The 8,524-nt window shown below is 43.6% G+C and overlaps 1 long non-coding RNA gene across 1 annotated transcript; it reads right to left on the bottom strand.

The window, feature by feature from the left end:
• Positions 1–24: 24 nt before the first annotated feature.
• On the bottom strand, positions 25–6,420 carry LOC135980270 (uncharacterized). Its single transcript, XR_010597414.1, has 3 exons — positions 6,202–6,420; positions 2,952–3,137; positions 25–2,479 (listed from the first exon to the last, which is right to left on the bottom strand). It is a non-coding gene; the product is annotated as an uncharacterized LOC135980270 (long non-coding RNA).
• Positions 6,421–8,524: the final 2,104 nt, after the last annotated feature.

Genomic DNA, 8,524 nt, shown 5'->3' with positions numbered 1-8,524 from the left:
AATACATTCTTGAACTTCCTGGCTTAATATGATTATCAAAGGTGACCTGATATGGGACTTCATGGCTTGATATGGAACAAGAAAAGAACAACCTACAGAAATTTGATAGAGGGGTTTTTTGGTCTAGCAGACAAAGGTATAACATGATCCAAAGGCTGGAAGTTAAAGCTAGATAAATTCAGACTAGAGGTAAGGTACACATGTTTAACTTCCCAAGGGTTGTGATGGACTGTGATGGATTCTCCATTACTGGCAATTTTTACATCAAGTTTGGATGTTTTTCTAAAAAGTCTGCTCTAATTCTCAACAACTTTTGGACTTGACAAGAATTGTATTCAAAGCTGTGGATAAATTCTTTCTACAACTAACCACCCCTCCCGCTGTGGTATGTGTGTGTGTGGGGTCAAACAGCTGGAGGCAGGGGCAGGAGAGGGGCTGAGGAGCAAAATCTGGGATGGAGGGTAGGAGTTGGGGTTCAACCCAGGGGGGAGGTGCTGCCAGAAGAAATAAATGATCTGGGGGTTCTTTTTATGTGCCTTTTTGTTCCTGAGCCTTTATGGTGCAGTAGGCCCAGATCCACAAAAGTAGGAGCCTAAATCCCTGAGTGAATCTGGCCCTAGCAGTCTCATTCTTTTGCTGTTACCTCTCACAAAGAATTCATATACCTAAGGCCATTCCTACACTACAAACATATGTTAACTCAAGTTACATGAGCATACAGGTGCTGTAGTTAGTATGTCACTTCTATGCCTGCCTGCTTGGTGCCTTTTGTCGGTGGTGAGTGTACTCCCCAGGAGCACTTGTATTGGTTCAGAGTGTGGTGCACCATGCGTGTGTAACAACCATCCATCACAATTTGCTACTTCTCACCTTTGTCATTCTCTAGTCTAGGGGTAGCAAATTGTGATGGATAGCTGCATTACATGCTGGCTCCTGGCAGGAGGCGACAGTTTTTAAACTGTGGGGTGTGTCCCTGTAGGGAGGTGCACCCCAAAGTTTGAAAACCTCTGTGCTAAATAGAGGGCAGAATTCTGGGGGGGACATGAGCCAGTGAGCCCCCCCCCCCCCACAATGCACTGCCTCCGGGGGGGATAAATATGCTTGCTTGCCCCGGGTGCTACAATGCTTAATTATGGCTCTGGTGTAGCACTTACATGAGCCATTGTAAGTGATATTTAGTTTGAATAAGGTTTGAAGAATATGTTCCCTAAGGTTTAACTGGATTGCTATGGAATTTCACTGTGGGAAGGAGCACGATGTCACAGTGCTCTCAACTACATTACTTTCATGGAATCCATTTTGTAAGTGAGGAATAGAGAAAAATGAAGAGAAAAATCAAATGCTGCTTCATTATGGATTGGCACTGAGTGGTATGAGGAGAGAAACAGAGAGAAGGTTCTTGTAAATCAAATAATATGATGTTTTATTGGTTAATAGTATCAAAGTTAAGTTATAGACAGTTAATGGCACATTATAAGAGGCACTACCTGTAGGAAATTCTCTCTCCCTTGGCTCTGAATCTTGCTGAGTTGCAGATTCCTGCTCCAGAGTTAAACCATCCTTCTCCCCTGGTGCTGGGGCTTGTTGAGTCTCTCGTTTCTGCTCCTGATTTACACCAACTTTCACCCTCAACTTTGGGGCTTGTGGAGTCTGTGATTCCTGCCCCTGATTTACACCATCTAGCAAGGAAAACAGAGAGGAAATAATCCATTCTTAGTCGATGCAGCATATTTATCTTCCTCCTGCTGTGTGAGACTGTTAATTGCAGGAGGCTCAGCTGGATGGGAACAGGAGAGGCCTGTATAAAGGCCAGGAGCTGAGAGCACCTGGGGGCTACAGGGAAGTAGTCTGCAATCACTCCTTGGGGAAAAAAGGGGTCCGTGCTTGGGTAACCCAGAGGAGGGGAAGACAGCAAGGTATTGGATAGTGTGTACTTTGGCTGCTGATGAAAGGGCCACGAACTGGAACCCAGAGTAGAGGGCAGGGTTCCCCTACCAGCTACTGGAGGAGTGGTACAGATCAGGCAGTGGAGTGTGGCCTGCCTGGGACAGTTTGCCCTAGAAGACTTTGAAGGAGGAAGGTGGAAATATGCCTAGTGATCTGGCCGGAGGGCCACGTCATGAAGAGGAAGCACACCGACTCGCAGAGAATGAAAAAGAGAGAGAGAGAGCTAGCCCTGGTCTATACTACGGGGGGGATCTACTTCAGCTATGCTATTGACGTAGCTGAAGTCGGCATATCTTAGGTCGACTTACCTCGCCGTGAGGACGGCAGCGAGTCGACCGCTGCCGCTCCCCTGTCGACTCCGCTTCCACCTCTCACGAGCTGGAGTTCCGGAGTCAACGGGGAGCGTCTAGATGAGACGTGATAAATTGATCCCCGATAGATTGATCCCTACGTGCCGATCTGGCAGGTAGTGAAGACCTGCCCCTAATCCCCAGAGTGGCCAGAAGGAGGAACTAACTGTGGTGAGTAGACCCTTTGACAATTTAAAACAAACAAAACAGGAAAATTCAATGATAAGATTCACTTAGTAATTTTATCTCAACCACATCGAACATGGTGTAACTTTTTAAACAGTCTAAATGTTAAACATTCATAATTTTCAATTTATTCAGTTTTACAAAATCGGCAAATTAACACTGCAGTGTGAGCCATAATTTCAGAATGTTCTGACTTTGCACAGAACGATTTGTAATTGATTTTGCCTTTGTACTTATTTTTTTTAATCTGCAAAGACAAAGGAACATTTTGTATTGCATCCTCTTTGGCTGATCTTAAAAGATTAAATTTAACAGAACTGTAACAGAATAAATGTTAAATCAAGTACAGATGGGAGGGAAATAAGAGTGTGCAGGTGTTGGGTGGTGTTGGTGACTTGATAGTGTTGGTGTTGCGTCTGGTCGTCCCTTCTGGCCTTAACCTCTCTGACTCTAAATAAGAGGTAATACCTTTGGAAAGGTCTGTCTCCTCCAGTTCAGGGTCTCGCTGAGTTGCTGATTCCTGCTCCCAGTTTAAATCATCTTTCTGCCTGAGCTCTGGGTCTTGCTGCATCTCTGATTCCAGCCTCTGATTTAAACCATCTTCCTCCCCTGGATCTGGAGGCGTCTCTGATTCCTGATGCAGATTTAAGATATCTAGCAAATAAATAAATAAATAAATTATATGTATATAAGTACTTAACATACGATTCTCCTCCTTCCCTTTCTCGCTGGACATTACTTTATTTATTTTCTCAGTCAAATATTTGAGCTTCAATACAACAGTCCCACAGCACTGAGGAGACAGAAGTCTTCTTGATTTATAACCACGGTAATAGGTAATATTGTATAAAAATGTTGGTGGGAGCCAGTAGGTGCAGACAAGATATGTCCCAGGACAAGTTTTTGGGAAAAAAACCCAGAAACCAAAATTTGGAAATATTGCTGTAGTGCCTCATTGTAGATTCAATGTCTCTAACTTCCATCCTCATCTATAGGCTGGGCTAACTACATCTCCCAGGATGCACCATGCCTCCTATCTTGATGAGGAAGACAGAGTATCATGGGAGTTAAGAGCTGTTCTACAATGAAAACTTGCATCAGTACAGATACATCTCTCAGTGGTGTGAAAAATTCATATCATCTGAGAGACACAGCTATGCCGACCTAACCCCTGGTGTAGACAGTGCTAGGTCAAGGCAAGAATTCTGCCATCAATCTAGCTATCACCTCTTGGGGGATGGGGGTGGATGAACTACAGTGATGGGAGAACCCGTTCTTTTGCTGCAGTGAGTGTCTACTCTGAAACACTGCAGCAGCACAACTGTGCCACTGTAGCATTTCAAGTGTAGACATACCCTAAGTCTGGTTTAGGGCCTCTCTGTATTGTCAAGATATCTATATTCTATATTCAGTATGTGGCTGGGCTTGCCAGGCCCTACATTCAACTTAATGACCTCCGTTTGTCTGTCTTTAATGGGATAACTTTTGAACACTGCGGCTGATCAAGTCTGAAATTTCAGGGATGTTCTAGGCATCAGTTGGACAGGAAGCTATTGATTTTGAGGGCAATGAGAAAACGATACATGAGGTATGTCTGCACAACTAGGTACCCGTGGCTGGCCCATGCCAGCTGACTCAGTCTCACCGTGTTCAGGCTGTGGAGCTATTTCACTGCTGTGTAGACTTCTGGGCTCAGTCTTGAGCTCTGGGACCCTCCCACCTCCAGCCCAGAAGTCTACACTACAGTTAAATAGCCCCACAGCCTCAGCCCCACAAGCCTGAGTCAGCTAGCACAGGCCATTTTTGGTGTGTAGACATACTCATGGAGTCCCTGTCATCCGTCTAGCAGAGCCACAGCTTCAAGCCCTTCTGTAATTGTCTATAGATAAAGAACTGGTTGATTCCATTAACACCTTCCAGCATCAGAACACGCCTGTTCATCTCTCCCCATCCTCCCAATTGAGTTTAACATGTTCACACCCTGAATGAGTTCGCTCCCAGATAGCAAGAAGACAAATAAGAATGGATGGGCGAGAATGGGGGAGGCACACAGAGCACCTGGTATACAGGGGATGGAGGAATGGGACACCTCAAGCATGTGGGAAAGGGGTAATGGGGCGCACACACACCCTGACAGGGGGACACAGTGGTGACGGGTTGCAAGGAGTCCTTGAACTAGAGGGGGATGGGTGGGGGCACCCAGGGAGCTTGTTGAGAGAATAGAGGGCTGAGAGGAGCCTGTGGGGGAGCAGTGAGCTTGGCCCACAGAGACTAACACAAAGCCACTTATACCCATTTTGTGACCAATGTAGACTTGAAGTTGAACTTCCAACATCATTTACATCTCCAGAGAGTCCATGAGAATTTTGCCTGCTCAGTCCAGCCTATGCTTTTGCTGAGTTTAATCATTTACTTATTCAAAGTTTAAATCATAATAGAATCAACCACATTTCTGGCTTTAGGAACCGATCCTGCAGGCACTCATTGAAGTCTATGGAGTTATTCTAGAGTAAGGGCATGGCTACACTTGCAGATGTAGAGCGCTGTGAGTTAAACCAGCCTTCGTAGAGCGCAATAGGGAAAGCGCTGCAATCTGTCCACACTGACAGCTGCAAGCACACTGGCATGGCCACATTGGCAGATCTTGCAATGGCCACAGAGAGCAGTGCATTGTGCTAGCTATCCCAGCCTGCAAATGGCTGCAATGTGCTTTTCAAATGAGGGGGGTGGGATGGAGTGTGACAGGGAGTGTATTGTGTATATCTGTGGGAGAGAGAGTGGGGTTTTTGGGGGGCCGAGAGCATGTCAGCATGCTGTCTTGTAAGTTCAGACAGCAACAGACCCCTCTCCCCCTTGCGCCTCTCTCTCTCACACAGCATTCCACAGTAATGGTTGCTTTGTCTCGGAGCAGATAAGCAGCCGGCTGTCAGAAACGGAGCTTTCAAAGGGCATATCGGCATGCCTGCAGTGATTCCAAAACAATGACAAGAGTGGCCACTCGACTTAAGGGGATTATGGGACGTTTCCAGAGGCTGATTAGAGTGCAGTAATGCAACACCTCGTTCACACTGACGCCCCGGCGTTCCAGCCGACATGCACCAAGCATTAATCTTCTCACTGAGGTGGAGTACCAGACGCGCTCTAGCCCTGGGTCAGAGCGCTCTACGTGCCTTGCCAGTGTGGATGGGTAGTGAGCTAGGGTGCCCGGGGCTGCTTTAATGCGCTCTAACTCGCAAGTGTAGCCAAGCCCTTAGATTGGTGTAGCTGACTGCAGAATTTGACAAATTGTATGCAGAACTGACTTCTCCCGTGGTTCAGTCCATCTCAGGAAAAGGACATTCTGCTTGATCTTGTTTCAATATACAATTAAATTAAAATAAATATGTTTTTTGCAGTTCAGCTAGTGAACTGAAGCACAATGTTAACCTTCTCAATAGAGAGCCACCTCAAAATGAGAGGATTCTTTGGGAATAAAACATTTTCAGAGAACTGCTAGAGAGAAGTTAAGGCCAATCAAGTACCAATATAGAATCCTGTGGGCCAAGCTGCATCGCCTAGACAGTAACCAAACTCCTTTTTTTATTTGCTAGAAAGCTCAGACTTCAAGAAGTCAAAAGACTTTATTATTGAAACACTGAAAAGATCCTAGAAGAGCCATCAACTAGAGGAATTACCCAAATTTGAACTCAGATCTGACATTCGGTTCTCTAAAATATACCTTCATTTGCAGAAGCTAATGTCTTTTCTCCATCATAACAGGGAACAGCAAAGAGTTTCTTCCTTTTGTGCAATATTCTTGTAGTTCCAGCTGTGTGTATCCCAGTAACACCCAGAGCAGAATCTATATATAAACAGATATGAAGCATTTATTAGCACACTTACACTTCAAGTTTATTAATTTCCCAACAAACAACCTAAACTCTGCCCTGTAGTGATGCTATGCTTTACAATTATGATTAAGTGTATAAGTATCTGTGGTCCCACCCTAGATTACACTGATTTTTAAAGACACATTAGATTGTTTCATTATTTTCCTCATCATGTCACTACAGAGTAGAGTTAAGATGATTCAAGTGCCCAACGGCATTTCTAGAAATTAACATGTTTGGATTTCTTTTAAGTTTAACCTTTAACTCTGAATGTCCTGGATTTGTCATGCTTAGTGGGGATAGGAGGGATAATCACACACTCTCTATAATGTTTTGTCAACTAACTTAAGAATCATCTTAACATACTTTTTACCTAGGAATTTCCTTGAGTTCTGTGGGTTTATTTAAATTAAAGATTTAATTCATGAAACATAAACAAGAAACCCAAATGGACTGTTACCATGTGATATTTCTAATCATTTGAAGATATGTAATATTAACCTGATTTTGTATTTGTTTTTAGGGCCAGAGTCACCAGTACATGACAGCTGCTTTACCCCACTCCGGAGAAGTACAAAACAGCCAGAGGCTCCTGGCCAGTTTACCTCTTTCTGTCCTACATTTCCCTGCACATCAACCACTGAGTTGCCCTCTGTTGTCTTCTTTGCTGAGTAGATCAGGGTGTTGGGGTGCTTTTTAGGATTAATTATCCTTTTTTTCTATTGGTCTGTTGTTCATTAAAACTGAAAGATTGTTTTTTAGCAGAGGCTGAAGAATGTTATTCTGCACAGAATTCCATGCAGCAGTACCATCTTCCAAAATGGCTGCCATCTCCCATTATTTTCAATGAGAATGAGGCAACAGGTGACCTCAGTTAAGATGCATCATAAGAACATAAGAATGGCCATACTGGGTCAGACCAAAGGTCCACCTAGCCCAGTATCCTGTCTTCCGACAGTGGCCAATGCCAGGTGCCCCAGAGGGAATGAACAGAACAGGGAATCATCAAGTGATCCATCCCCTGTTGCTCATTCCCAGCTTCTGGCAAAACAGAGGCTAAGGACAACATCCCTGCTCATCCTGGTTAATAGACATTGATGGACCTATCCTCCATGAATTTATCTAGTTCTTTTTTGAACCTTTTTATGGTCTTGGCCTTCACAACATCCTCTGGCAAGGAGTTCCGCAGGTTGACTGTGTATTGTGTGATAAAGTACTTCCTTTTATTTGTTTTAAACCTGCTGCCTATTAATTTCACTTGGTGGTCCCCTAGTTCTTGTGTTATGAGAAGGAGTAAATAACACTTCCTTATTTACTTTCTCTACACCAGTCATAATGTTATAGACCTGAATCATATCTCCCCTTAGCTGCCTATTTTCCATCATGGTCAATGGAAGCAATGAGTGTGAAACTAAGGTGCCATCAGGGAAGATGGTTTCCCCCTATGTTCTTATGTGCACCTGGACATCTAAAAGTAGCCAGAATCTTCACCCATACTGAGAACAATAGGAAATGGCAGACATTTTGAAAGAGGGCAATTCTATGAGGCATTCTCTGTAGAACACAATTTTGTCAGCACCTGATGAAAAAAATCTTTCACTTATGACAAACAATGGAAAAAAACCCACCGTTAATCTTCAAACATTCTTCAAATGCAACCAATACATGAGATTTCAGTATACAGGAAGTTTGAAGAATCTGTCGTTCTATTACTGGGCTCAATTGGGACCAAAAAATGGTCTGATACAGAGTCCTAAATTTCTTAATAGACCTGTTTGTTTTTTCCTTGTTTAACTCAAAGTAATTAATGGAATAACTTTTCTACTCTCAAAAAAATCATTCCTGTCCAGAGAGGTAGTGTTGTAATGTTGCGGAGGATTTGCTGTATTCTCCATACAGAACTCAGTGGAAAATTCAAAGTGCAAAATTCAAATAAAAATTCAAATCAATCTTATCTATGGAGCCATGACTAGTAATAGGGACTGAAAAGTATTTAGTTACAAAGTGCATTTAGTAATGGGAGAATTGCTGTGTGCTCTCAATCTCCTTCCAGGGGGAATTTTGTTTGGTGCTTGTATATCAAAGTGTTAAGCGCCTTATATAAAAATAGAGGGAGGGAGTTCCAGAGTGAGGTTTTTGAGCCCACTTTTTTCTTAAGCATGTGTAGGACAG

This window comes from Chrysemys picta, unplaced genomic scaffold (assembly GCF_011386835.1).
Source record: "Chrysemys picta bellii isolate R12L10 unplaced genomic scaffold, ASM1138683v2 scaf2470, whole genome shotgun sequence".
Classification (NCBI taxonomy): domain Eukaryota; kingdom Metazoa; phylum Chordata; order Testudines; family Emydidae; genus Chrysemys; species Chrysemys picta.
This window is presented reverse-complemented; position numbering and strand designations above follow the sequence as displayed.